We start from the raw sequence: 14268 nt of genomic DNA, 5'->3' as shown, positions 1-14268 counted from the left end.
CTGTTGACGGACGTTTTGGTTGTTTCTACCTTTTTGCTCTGGTAGTGTAGTGGTTACAAATTGGGCTGCTAACCTCAGGGTTATCAGTTCGAAACTAACAGCTGTTCCATGGGAGAAAGATGAGGCTTTCTGTTCCCATGAAGATTTCAAGCCTGGGAAGCCTCATACAGGGCCACTATGAGTCAGAACCAACTCCACAGCACACCACCACCACCTTTTTACTATTGTGAAAAATGTTGTCCTGGAAATTGATGTACAGGTGTCTGTTTGAATTCCTACTTTTACCTCTATATACCTGGGATTGGGATTTCTGGATCATATGATTTGAGGAATTGTCAAACTGTTATCCACCTAGCACTGTTTTAAATACATCATTTCAAAACTCTAATAGACATGAAAACTGCAGCAGAAAGAAGTTACTCAGATCTATTTTCTGGTTCCACATGTGGGTTTTTAGTGTGGCTTTAATGACACTCCTCTCCTAATCAGTGGTGAAACAGTTCTCCAAAGACATTTGCTCCCAGATCACCTACTCCATGAGCAAGAGATTTCTTCCTAGTGATAATGTGACTGCATGCTGGAGAGATGCCCCAAGAGGAGTCCAGGGGATTGAAAATAATGTGTAACAGAATGAAGTAACCATCATGAGTATTAGTAGGTCTTAATTTAAGAGCCTTAACTTGTTGTTGTTATTAAGTGTCATAGAGTTGGTGCCGACTCCTAGCGACCCTATATGGGTTTCCAAGGAGTGGCTGGTAGGTTTGAACCACCAACTTTGAAGTTAGCAGTCCAGTACTTATCCTACAGTGCCACACCAGGACTCTGGTTAAGAGACTAGAAGTCCGAATTCAGAGTGTTGGCTGTAGGGGAAAGCTTTCTCTTTGTCACCTCTGGCGAAAGGTCCTTGTCTCCTTTCAGCATCTGTAGGCTCAATACTCATGGACATCTCCATGCATTTTAGCATCAATCTTCTGCACTGCAGAAGCATCACCGTGCAGGGGCTCTAGGTCCAAAGAACACACTCTACTCCCAACTCTTCTGTCTTATTGGTAGTAGGTCCCTTGGTGGGAGTAGGTAGAGTCTTAATAGACCTCAAAAATTGTATGTTTATTAAGGTAGGCACTAAGTGCATAGTTTTAGAATAAACTCAACCCAGATTCCCAGTCAAGGGTGAAAAAGTTCAATTCAATAAACATTTATTGAGCTCTTTCTGCATACTGGAATTGAGGGATATACACAAAGGCAATTACACATTTCCCACCCTCCTTTAAGTGATTATATTCTTGGCACCTTCTCCCTCCAGTGTAGTTGGGAAGATAGATGTTGTTACATGCTACTGAGTCGGTTCTGACTCATAGCCAACCTGTATAGGGTTTCCAAGGAGCAGCTGGTGAGTTTGAACTGCTAATCTTGCAGTTCAAACCAACCTGGGAAGATAGATAATTACAAAAATAACTGAAATTAACCTGATGATGGTAAATATAGTAAAGAATATCTGGTAGCGTAGTGGTTACGAATCCGTCTGTGAACTGCAAGATCAGCAGTTTGAAACTACCAGTCGTTCCATGGGAGAAAGATGAGGCTTTCTGCTCCCGTAAAGATTTACAGCCTCGGAAACCCTGTACAGGGTTGCTATGAGTCAGAACTGACTCCGCAGCACATAACCACCACCACCACCACCATCAACAAAGTGAGAGTCTGGGAGAAAGAGAAATCAATCCCAACACGACTAATGGGCTTCTAGAGAAGGATTCCTGGAAGTAAAGAATTTATGCTGTGCCTTGGAGAAAGTTCATTCCTGGGAGAAGAAACAGCTTGAGTGATGATGGAAATGTAGAGTGCATGGGGTGGGGGTGGAGTTGGTGAGGTGGAAAGGTAAGCTACAATGGTGGATTGTGGGCAGAATGAAAGAGGAGTGGGAAGCACACTTATATTTATCGAGTCTGCTTTGTTTTGTGGCTTGCATTAAGTACGTTAGATGCTTTACACACTAATTTATTTAATTCTCCCAAGCCTTATTATGTTGTTGTATAGTTTATCCCTTAGTTTAAGAAGTCCTGGTGGCTTAATGGTTAAGCATTCGGCTGTTAACCGAAAGTTCAGAGATTCAAACCCACCAGCAACTCCACAGGAGACAAGACTTGTTCCTAACAGCCTAGGAAGCTCTAGAGGGGCAGTTCTAGTTTGTCATATAGGATCACTATGAGTTGTAATCAATCCCTTTACATCCATCCCTTTGGGTAAAGAAACCAGACTTCAGAAAGATTACAGTGACTTGCCCAAGATCATGCAGCTAGTAAGTGATAAAGCAAGTTTCAAACCTTCAAAGGCCCATGTTTTTTCCATTATGCTCAAGTTCCATGACTACGGCTCTTTTCCACTAGAATGGAGGCTGGAATGGAGCAGAGAATGGGGACTTCAATAAGGACTCTGTTGGCATAATAGTACAGTCCAGGCTGAAACTGTGAACCACTAATCTTGGTCTGCTTAATTGTTTTGATATGTATTTTGGCAGCTCCTGCAGTACCATAGATCAGTACATTGCTATCTTTCACAGTAGAACCTTAGGATATGATTCCAGAGACTGTTGGCACCCTCTATTTCAGACACAGGTTCTGATGAGAAATTGGCAGTTCCATTACTCAGTGTCTGTGTGGGGAAGTAGCTCACCTGACACATACTATTCCTTCATTTTCTCACCCTCAAATTTAATAAGAGTCTATAATGGAGGAAAAAGCATTACCCTTGAAAGTCAAGAGGCTGGCATTTAAGTGCCTGTTCTGTTTATTATCATCTGTGAGTACTTTTAAGGAGTATTTTGGTTCACTTCTGATGTCTCTTCTCATGCTAGTGTTGTATAATACTTTATTCTTCCTGGTTTGGGACAGTAAAGAATTGGCAGAGAATGTGGATCTGAATTCGGAGAAACAAGGCTTTAAATTCCAGCAATTCAGTCTTCTTTGAGAGAGACAGCAATTACATTTTCAGACTTTGCCATTTTCTAACTGTGTGATGTGGGCAAGTTATTGAATTTTCCCAAATCTCAGTTTCTTCATTTGTAAATGGGAATTGGATATTATCTACCTTGTTAGGGTAGTTATGGAGTCCTGGTGTGGCACTGGGTTAATGTGCTGGACTACGAGGTCGGTTTGAATTGCAAGGTCTTTAGTTTAAATGCACCAGCTACTTCTTGGAAATCATTTACAGGATCGCATGAATCAAAACCGACTCAACGGCACTTAACAACAACAACAGAGTAGTTATGGTACCTGGGTGTTGATATGGTTAAGCATTAGCCCACCAACCAAAAAGTGGTGGTTCAAATGTACCCAGAAGCCTCTTGGAAGAAAAGCCTGCCAATCTACTTTCAAAAGATTACACCCACTGAAAATCCCACAGAGCACAGTTCTATACTGAAACACATGAAATTAACATGAATCAGAGTAACTTGATGACACCTGGGATGGTTATTGTGTGTTTTTGCTTTAGATTATGAGGACTGAGATAATTTATATTATAGATTTAGTGCCTGGTGCACAAGTAGATGCTTAGTGAACATGAGCTTTAATAGTAATAACATGAACAATTATTATTAATGCTCAGGTATCATTTTTTTAAGAAAGTGCGTCTATCAGAGCTGTTTTCCCCACTCTTATTCTGACACGCTAACCTTTCTTTCTCCAGGAAAATTTGAAATACATGTTCTTCCTTCACAGAGTTGTGAAACATGATGTGACAGAAAGTACTTGTAGGAAGGGGCCAAGAATAAGTTAAAATGTTCTCCCATGTAAACTATCACAATAATTCACAATAAAACATTTTTAAAAAAGGAAGAAGAAGAAGAAGTTAGAGGCTCATTAGAAAACCCTACCTGACTGGTGATTTCACCTACTTCTCTCAGCAGTGAGCAGGAGCAGAGCAGTGTATTTTATTCCCCTTTGCACAGCCATTGGCAAAGTGCTAAGCAAGCCTCCTTCAATTCACTTGCCAAAAAGTATAATACAAGGCTATTCAAAAAGCATTGCTACAAAGTCATAGAAACTTTTATTAAACAAAAATGTCAGAATGTGAAGCTATTGTTTCGCACTGTAGCCTCCATCTAGGCGTACACACTCCTAAAAGTGGTGTTTCCATCTCTGTAACCCTTCCCCCAGAGAATTCTGCACTCTTCGGCCTATACCACATCAAAATGGCAGTTTTGGAATCCTCAAGGGACTCAAATTGTGTCCCTTCTCAATATTCTTTGAGGTTGAGAAACTAGAAGTCTGAAAGGGCAAGATCAGGGCTGTGGGGTGGGTGTGTAGAACAGCTCTTGCTGCCCTCAAAGAATGATGAGTAGGTACATTGTCATGGTAGAAAAAAATTCCTTGGCACAATTTTCCTGATGTGTTTCTCACCAATGCAGTTTTCTTATACCTTCTATCTAGTAAGTCCCTGTGTTTGTCTTGTGTCCTTTGAGAAAATCTATCTAGATTACCTCTTTGGAGCTCCCAAAACCAGTCTTCATAGCTTCTGAGCTGATCTCTTTGCCCTGAGTTGAAATAGCCCACAAATCCCCTCAAGTCACTGTTTTGATTGGTCCTCTTTTGGAAGGCGCCCTAATGAAACTAAGACAGATGTGTTACTGAGAGAACTTGTCTGCAGCCATCCACTGATCTCAGAGGCATGTTTAGCTTAGAACATTTTCCTTGGAATAAACCTGTGCATGTGTGAATTGGAACCCTAGTTAGTAGCAGTACTTTTTTACTTACCCTGATAGCAGTCTCTGGCATAGTGGTGGTGCCTAATTTGTTTCTTCTTTCCAGTTTAAATCTCTCTAGCCTTAATTTAAGCCATTTTTTTAAGCCATTTATTTTTGATTCATTTTCCATTAATATGGAAAAGTTCCTTCTGCTTATAAAGGGAAGATGAGATCAAGATTTTCTGAGGAGAACCTTTTGTGTACTTAGAGCCAGAATACTCCTCTTTTCTTCCCCAGGTTAACCAGCCTAGCTCTCTTTTACTTTGCTCCTAAAATCTATTGTCCATCACTTGGATCACATGGGTCAGGCACTGGCAGTGACCTGGACCACACTATATTTTCTTTTAAGAGTCCATCTAAAACAGAGCTTAAGGAAAGAAATAATTTCAGGTGTTTTCATTCATCCAGTCAGGCTTTACTCTTGTGCCCAGTCCGGTGCTCAGTGTTAGGACTTAGAGATGAATTTGCCTGGTTTCCGCTCTGAACTTAATTCATAGTCTAGGGGAGACATGCAATAAAGAGTTACAGAGTAGCCGCATGGTTGGTGGTTCCAAATCACCAGCCGCTCCTCGGAAGCCCCATACTGGGTCACTATGGGTTGGAACTGACTCAATGGCACTTAACAACAACAACTATAAATCTATCTACTGCTTAGCTGGAAATTGGGCCACAAGGATGAGTTCCTTTCCAGACCTGAAGGGTGGTTGAGGGCCATAGTCTCAGGTTCCTCCAGTCTCTTTCTGACCAGTAAACCCAGTCTTTTTTTATTGTTGTTATTAAATAATTTGGAGTTCTGTTTCACATTTATTCCCACTCTATCCAGAACCCTCTAATGTGATTTCTTTCAGAGCAGTTGGTAGTGATAGCCAGGCACCATGTAGCTCTTCTGCTCTCAGAGTCATGGAGACTAAGTTCACATGTTCCATTAGTCTATTGAACTAATTGATTCCAAGCCTCTTCAATTCTTATCACTCTTCTTTCTCCCACACATGGAGAGGCCAATAGCTGCACCTGCTTTAAAGATTTTTTAAGTGGTTGGGAAAAACAAAATATTAATATTTCATAATATATGAAAATTATATTAATTCAATTTCCATATCTATAAATTAAGTTTTTATTGGAATATAGCCACAATCATTGGTTTGCTTCTTATCTGTGACTGCTTTCTCTCCACAAAAGCAGAGTTGAGCAGTTGTATCAGAGCCATGCAAAGCCTAAAATATTTACAGAGAAAAATTTGCTTACTTCTACCATAAAACTTTGGAGTCCCAGTGTGGCATTGTGGGTTAATGCACTGGACTTCAAAGTCAGTTTGGACCACAAAGTTGGCAGTTCAAGCTCACCAGCTGCGCCTTAGAAACCCTATACAGAGTCGCTATGGGTTGAAACCGAGTCAACGGTACTTAACAACACTAACTATAAAACTTGTATAAAGATTAAAGACAACAGCCTTCAGTATGGGTTATGCCTCAATGTAAAGAAATGGTGGTAAAAATCCCTACCACTGAACAAATAAATAGCATCATGATAAATGGAGAAAAGATTGAAGTTGTCGAGAACTTCATTTTGTTTGGATCCACTATCAATACTCACGGAAGCAGCAGTCAAGAAATCAAACGACATATTGCGGTAGGCAGATTTCTGCAAAAGGCTTCTTTAAGTTCCAAGAGCAAAAATGTCAGTTTGAGGACTAAGGTGCACCCAACCCAAGCCATGATATTTCTAATAGCCTCATATATATGTGAAAGTTGAACAATGAATAAGGAAGACCATAGAAGAATTGATGCATTTGAATTGTGGAGACGAGTATTAAAAGTACTGTGGACTGCAAGAACAAACAAATCTGTTATTGGAAAAAGTACAGCCAGAATGCTCCTTAGAAGCCAGAATGGCAAGACTTCATCTCTCATCCTTCAGACATATTATCAGGAGGGATTCGTCCCTGGAGAAGGAAGGACGTCATGCTTGGTAAAGTGGAAGGTCAGTGAAAAAGAAGACACCCAACAAGATATATTGGCACAATGGCAGCAGCAGTGGGCTCATGAAGATCTTTGAGCATAATGGGAGAGCCACGTGCATGTGGATAGCGAGGTTTGACTACTTGTAAAAATGGTACTGAGATATTGGACCACCTCGTCTAACTTCATGAAGGGGAGAAGAATCAGCATTTGTCCATGGTTGGTTCCTATAAGGTGGAGGTCAGACATGGCCTCTATTCTCCAAACTTTTTACCAATTTTGACACCTGCCACCCCTTCCACAGCTCTCTTTTCTGCTGGATTTGATCATTCATTACACAGAACTCATGTTATGGGGTTTATTAAGAAAGTAAAAGATTATAATTCAGGATCAGGAACTACTCAGAATATAGTTCTTCAACCAGGACAAATTCTTCTCTGCAAGCAGCCCTCTATTTGGTTGTCAGCCTCTCAGCCCCTCAGTCTTCAGCCTGGCCTTGTCCTGCTTGGGCATCCTACTCATCTAGGAAGCCTCCTCGCCAAAGTTGCTCATCTCTCTTGTTTTATAGGTCAGCACACCCTCTGTAGCCATCTAGCCCCAGGGGCCATGAAGAACCCACTGTGCCATCTCACACCAGCTTCCTGTTGTGCTGCTGCTGTTTCTCTACTACTGCTTCTCATTCTTACGCTGTCTTCAGTTTTACGGCTCCTTCTCTCTCTGTTTCCTGGGTCTAGGAGGTTCTCAGTGCAGAGACCCCAGTCCAAAGAATACACCTCGCTCTGGTCTCTTCTTCCTGGTGATATGAAGTCCTTCTTTCCACTTCTAGAATGGCTCATTTTAAGTCTAGTAGGATGGCAAAACTGACCAGTCACCTCATCAGAGTTCCATACATTTATTTGCATGGTCCCATTCCCAACAACAACATCCCCACAAAGGGTACGATTATTTGCATTGTTAGCATGCTGTCTGATCCCCTTGGTGGACCACACATACCTTATTTGCATAGTTCCACCCAATCATTTTGTAGGAGTTGTAAGATCATAGCAAGAAAGGCCAATGAAAGTGATCCATCACACTGCAGTGTTGTAAATAATGGTATACTGTTGCTGTTGTTGAGTCAGTACTGACTCAAATGCACAACAGTCCTGCACCAACCTTACAATCATTGCTACATTTGAGCCCATTGCTGTTGCCACTGTGTCAGTCCATCTTGCTGGGGGTCTTCCTCTTTTTCTTTGACCTCCAGCCTTACCAAACATGATATCCTTCTCTGGGGACTGGTCCTTCCTGACTATATGTCCAAAGTAGGAGAGAAGAAGCCTGGCTGTCCTGGCTTGCAAGGAGCATTCTGTCTATACTTCTGTCACTGGTCTTTTGGCAGTCCATGGTACTTTTAATATACTCTGCCAACACCATAACTCAAAAGCATCAATCCTTCTACAGTCTTCCTTAATCACTGGTATACTGTGGGGTAGAGTAAATGCTAGATAAAGTAGAAGAGTTGGACGCTACATCATGTGGAAAGTAATTTGCAGTGGGCCTTGAAGGATAAATAAAGGTTATTTTCCAAGGAGCTACATGCCAGATTGACAGAATGGCATCATAATGCCTGGCAGTATAGCATGTGGAATTTATGAGGACGACAGGAAGAAGGATATTAAAGATGATGAAGAGATTCTATGACTGGGCAACTGGCAGGGTGATGTGATCAGATAAAGAAGACAGGATATCAGGAGGAAGGAGGCAGTGGGTGGGGATTGGAGCAAATCCAGTTTGGGACATGTGGTTTGAGGTAATGGTGAAGCACATCTGGCCTCCAGTTAGAAAGCCTTTGTAGAATTTTTGGCACAGAGGCCCAGAATTCAGATTTAAGTTGCCTGTTCAGGACTTTTCCACTGGGAAAAGGGAAAGCGTATATTTATTGTACAGAGAAGAAGTTGACAAAGCAACTTTGACATATGATAGCTGGAGTCAAGAGACTCAAAATGAAGTCACCAGATTGAAAACTAGCAATAGTTATGCATTTGGCATGAAGCCCTGTTCCTGCTCATGCCACTTGCTGCTCTCAACGTCTACTTTGTCTTCCTGGTGTTATCTTTTTCTTGTGAGACTTGGACCTGCTCATTAGGAGATAGAGCCAGAGTTGATGCATTGCTAAAAGAAGTAGGCAGTAGACAAGTTTCTGCTTTTCCCTAGGTCCTCAGAGCAGACAAGAAGCGTTCATGTCTGTCATCCAGGGTCAGTTTTGTCTTTTTGGGTTTGGAATTCCACAGTGAGAACAGAATTTTAGAACTTTTATTCACACTCTTTAAGTTACTTGACTGTTGAAAAATGCTCAAATGTCTGATTTTAAAGACTGGGGAAATCTGTGATTGCCTTGTGTATGCGTATGTACTAGTGTGACACATAGGTTTGGTGAACACTTAATGTTTATCCACTCTGGTCCTCTAAAATAAGTGAGCATTTTGATATCCTTTCTATTTCTGCTTTTCAAAGAATTTCCTGCCACATATGATGAAACAACAGAAGAATGACTGCTATATACAGAGACCATTGAAACGTTTCCTATAGCTGGAAGACACCAATCCCCCTGACGGGAGCATTATTTGCTTTGGAATTTCAAGTTTATAGTGCACTCACCTCTCAAAAGTTGGAGGAATCTATAGGTAAGATTGGATATACATTTTCCTTTTCCTTTTAGATTGCTTTAACTTGAAATCGACTGATATTTTCAGAGAAGTGGAGAGGTCAGAAATTGTCTAAACAAATCATGGTTTTCAGTATTTAGTTGGGCATGTAGAATTAGCAGGGTGAGCCTAAAATAGTTACTTAGCAGAATAAAATTGCAGAGAGGGTTATAAGGAAAACCATGTAATAAGTAAAATGTATTTAATTACAAAAGTAAAACCACATTATAACAAGACCAAATAAAAAATGACAAAAATTTAAAAAGTGAATTTCTTATACCTACCCAATCTCATTCTCTAGATGTAACCATTGTTAATAATTTGGGATGTATCTGTTCATAATTGTTGTGTTTTGTTTTTAATATATATATATCTATATGTTGTAAAGGCAGTCCCTGAATTACAAATGAGATCCATTCCTACATGTGTCTTTAAGTTGAATTTATAGAATAGGCACAGATAGTTTCTATTTAAGCTTATAGTGCAAAGAAAAGGCTCAATGTGACTTAAAAGCTTCAGGTGTACGAAATGAAGGTGACTGTGATGAAGAATTCATTGCGTGTAGGGGTTTGTCATTTCAATGTGAGGGCAAATTTACACAGTATTAAGTACAAGTTGTCCCTAAGTTGAAAGTTCGTGACCCCAGGACTTGCTGTGTATGACTTTTTGAAGGGCTCTGTGTTACACTCTACCCTGAGATTCAGTCGTGTCTGGTAGGTTATACATAATGCATCATTTGTAGATTTGAGTCAGATGAGGGTGGGGAGGAGTGGTCTTAGCCTATTCTGTAAGTCTTCACACTTCTTTGCCTCTGTGTATCACCCAGTGGTTTGGCTCTTCCAGACAACACAGGTTATGACAGATTATCTTCCAAATGTTAGTACATTTCATTAAAAATATTGAAAAATCACATTCATTAATATCACCACCTAGCTTATCAGAAGTTGCTAAGCTCACAGTGGCATATATGTAGGATAAGCACTGGACTGCTAACCTAAAGGTCAGAAGTTCAAACCCACTAGCCATTCCTCAGAAACCCTAAATAAGTCACTATGAGTTGGAACCGACTCTATAGCACTTAACAACAATAGCATATATGGAAAAAGAAAGATTTATTTCAAGGAAATGGTTCATGCATTTATGGAGGCTGGCAAGTCCCAAATCCATGGATTAGGTATCAGGCTACAGGCTTCTGCTGACTTACATACTTACAGGAACTGAGAAACTCAAAATTGGCAGGTCAAAGGGCAGGCTACTGGCTCACAGAGCTGCAGGAGTTGATGAATCCCCAAATCTTCAGGTCAGATGGCAGGCTGCTGGCTCACATCCAATAACCAGAAGTCTGAGAATGACATGTTGAATGCAGGATGGAGTGAAGGCTTGCCTTGGCAGACCATTCATATGTGTTAGAGGCAGACCATACCCTCAAGGACACTCCCCTTTGAGCTGATTTGCTGCTCACATCAGACCAGAGAATGGAGAATGTTATATAATATCTGCCAAACTACTGGGAATCATGGCCTAGTTAAGATGACACATAACCTTAAACTGTCACAATGTCCAAAACTAATTGTTCCAATATTAGTGCATGTGTCTTTGTTATCTAATGCTGCTATAACAGAAATGATGCAAGTGGATGGCTTTAACAAACTCATTTATTCTCTCAGTTTAGGAGGCTAGAAATCCAAATTAAGCATCAGCTCAAGGAAAAAGCTTTCTGTCTGTGTCAGCTCTGAAGGAAAGTCCTTGTCTCCTTTCAACATCTCTGGGCTCCATGTATGTTGGTGTCAGTCTTCCCCTAAGTTTAGGGGCTTCTCAGTGCAAGGACATATTCCACTGTCAGCTCTTCTTTCTTGGTGGTGCTGACTTGCCCTTCTCTGTTCACTTCTCTCCCATTTTCTCTCTTGTAAGATAAAAGATGATGTATGCCACAAACCCTAGGGAAATGATCCTTACATTGAATCAAGACCATCCCCTGCATAAAAGTGTTCCATCCCACCCTAATCCCTTCACAACTTCATGAAAAAAAAATTTGTAAAACTTTTAATGTACTGTTGTTGGATGCCACCAAGTTGCTTCCACCTCACAGTGATCCTGTGTACAACAGAACAAAACACTGCCTAGTCGTGCACCATTCTTGCAATCATTGTTGTTTGAGCCCATTTTTGCAGCCATTGTGTAATCCATATCGTTGAAAGTTTTACTCTTTTGCACTGACCCTCTACTTTACCAAACCTGATATCTTTCCAGGAATTGGTCTCTCCTGATAACATGTCCAAAGTATATGAAGACAAAGTCTCACATTCCTCACTTTTCAGGAGCATTCTCTTTTTTAAAAGTTTTTATTGTGAACTGAGTGATAGTTTACATGGGAGAACATTGGTTTTACACCATGGTTTCACTGCAATGATTACAATCTCCTTCGTGCATCATTTAACAGTATTTGATTCCATTCTTTCCATTTTGTGTGTGTGTGTGTGTATGTGTGTATACACAGAAACACTCAGGAATATATAACAATTTAAACAACCAAAGGGCACATTCTGCAAGTCTGCAAACATGCCTCTTGGCCGCCAGCACCCAGTCTCTCTCTTTCCATGAATCTAGAGTCCTCAGCTGCTCCCTCTCCCCATGGCCCCATCTCTGCCTCCATCTCTGCTGTCACTGCTTCTCTGGATAGGGTCCCACATTCCACCTGTGCTCTTCTCCCTTGATGTCTGTAGGGTCCTCTGCTTCTGGACTGTAAGCTTAACTACCCCTGTTTGTGTTACAAAATCTCTACCTTTACGGTTGTGACAGTCGCAATTAGTCATGATAACAGTTATTCACTATTGAATCGTAAGAATCTTATGATTCCTCATCTCTTTTCACTGGACCCATCTAGACAAGATGAAAACTATTTAGTGGGACTCTACCCTCCCCTGCACACTCTTAAACTAAACTCCCTCTTGAAAACTTGTAAGCCAGTCACTTTGTGCCTCTGTCGCCCCTCATTTTAGGTATTCAGTATCTAAGTTGCCCATCCCTATCTACCTTATATACAGAGGGGATAGCAGTGATACTTGATATGATGACTCCTTCCCTCTCCGTTGGTACCTTCTGCTACTACTACATCCATAAGTACAGGTCAAGTTCATCAAATTGAGCAATTTACAATAGTTTCTTAAGGAGAATTGTTGCTTTGCTTTTTCCAAGACAGATTTGTTCATTCTTCTGTCAGTCCAGAGTATATTTAATATTCTTTATTAACACCATAATCCAAAGGCATCAATTTTTCTTTGGTCCTCTTTATTCATTATCCAGCTTTCTCATGCATAGGAGGTGATTTGAAGTGCCATGGTTTGGGTCAGGCACACACTAGTTCTTAAAGTGACATCTTCAAAGAGGTCTTTGTAGCAGATTTGTCCAAAATTTTTATACATGTTTGAAAATTTCCATAATAAAATAACAAAAAATACTATAATGAATTTCTGTGTATCTATTATCTAAACTGTAGTCATGGTGTAACACTGTAGAATAAGCACTGGACTGCAAACCATAAAACCAATGGTTGAAACCCACCAGTGCTTCCTTGGAAACCTTGTACGGGTTTGCTATGAGTCTGAACCAACTTGACAGCACTTTTTCACAACAACAATCACCCAAATTGAACACTTAACAATTTAAAAGAATTTATAAATCTTCTGACTGGACATTGTGTCCCAAGCCAGGTTGGGGACATGGTAGAGATACCCAAGAGATACACTGATGGCTCTGAAGGCTGATTTTGAACCGATAAGTGGAACAGAGGGAGCAGGTGGTCCTCTGTGAATCTTATTGTCTCAGTCTATTCTTTTGGGGTCTATTGTGTCTTACCACCCTGTTGGCACTCTAGCAATTGAATGAGACTCTGTGGCCTTCTTAATGTTTTCCAACCTTACTACACCAGAACATGGGAAAAACCTATGAAATAGCTCAGTCCTTTTGCATCACATGTCCAGACAGATTACCCTTTGGATCCATGGATTTCACAAGTGTCTCCTTTCATCCATCATTTGTAAAATTTTACTGATTTCTGTTTGAGAGCACCTGTTCCCTGACCTTTGTCCCCTACATAGTAATGATACTACCGGAAACCAAATCAACAAATGGGTCAGACAGAGGAGAATATAGCCTTATACTTGATATCAGAACTTCCATGAAATAATATGATTGGACTTTAGTTTGTAGCTCATCTTTCATATAATGATAAAACAAAATACAAATCTTATCTCAGAACAAGAAGAGACTTCTGATCAATTATATTTTAGATTAATATAGTAATGATAGAGTCCTGGTGTGGCACCTTAAGATAAGCATTTGACTTCAAGGTTAGTTTGAACTTTGAGGATGGTGCTTCTAACTCACCAGCCACTCTTCAGAAACCCTATACAGGGTCACTATGAGTCAGAACCAACTCGGGCACTTACAACAACATAGTAATGACAATGTGGAAACAATGCTCTTATATATAATAAGCCAGAGGAGTACTGCTCAACCTTTTTGACATCATAGCACACTTAAAAAGTGATTGTTCAGCACACTTGAGTAAACAGTGCACCCAGATACTAGAAGGTTCACAGCACATCAGCGGGAAGTTCTGTGCTAAGGTTTCTAAAGAAAAACATTCCTATTGGTATCTGGCAAATTTTTACTGGCTATCCCCCTCTACCTTTGAGCATTCATGTTTGTTGTTGTTGTTGTCAGGTGCCATTAGTTGGAACCGACTCATAGCGACCCCATGCACAGCAGAACGAAACAATGTCCGATCCTGGGCCAACCTCACTACTGCTGCCACACTTGACGCCATCAATGATGCCACCTGGCCAATCCATCTCGTTAGAGGTCTTCCTCTTTTTCTCTG

General features: G+C 40.6%; 1 protein-coding gene across 1 annotated transcript in view; it reads left to right on the top strand.

Annotated features, from left to right (window-relative positions):
- The first annotated feature begins 9220 nt into the window (after window positions 1-9220).
- Window positions 9221-14268, top strand: part of MKNK1 (MAP kinase interacting serine/threonine kinase 1) — a 55389-nt gene continuing 50341 nt past the window's right edge. Inside the window, exon 1 of the mRNA XM_006878401.1 lies at window positions 9221-9365. The gene's annotated coding sequence lies outside the window, so the exon portion shown is untranslated. The remainder of the gene's footprint in view (window positions 9366-14268) is intronic.

Source organism: Chrysochloris asiatica, unplaced genomic scaffold (assembly GCF_000296735.1).
Source record: "Chrysochloris asiatica unplaced genomic scaffold, ChrAsi1.0 scaffold00026, whole genome shotgun sequence".
Classification (NCBI taxonomy): Eukaryota; Metazoa; Chordata; class Mammalia; order Afrosoricida; family Chrysochloridae; genus Chrysochloris; species Chrysochloris asiatica.
This window is presented reverse-complemented; position numbering and strand designations above follow the sequence as displayed.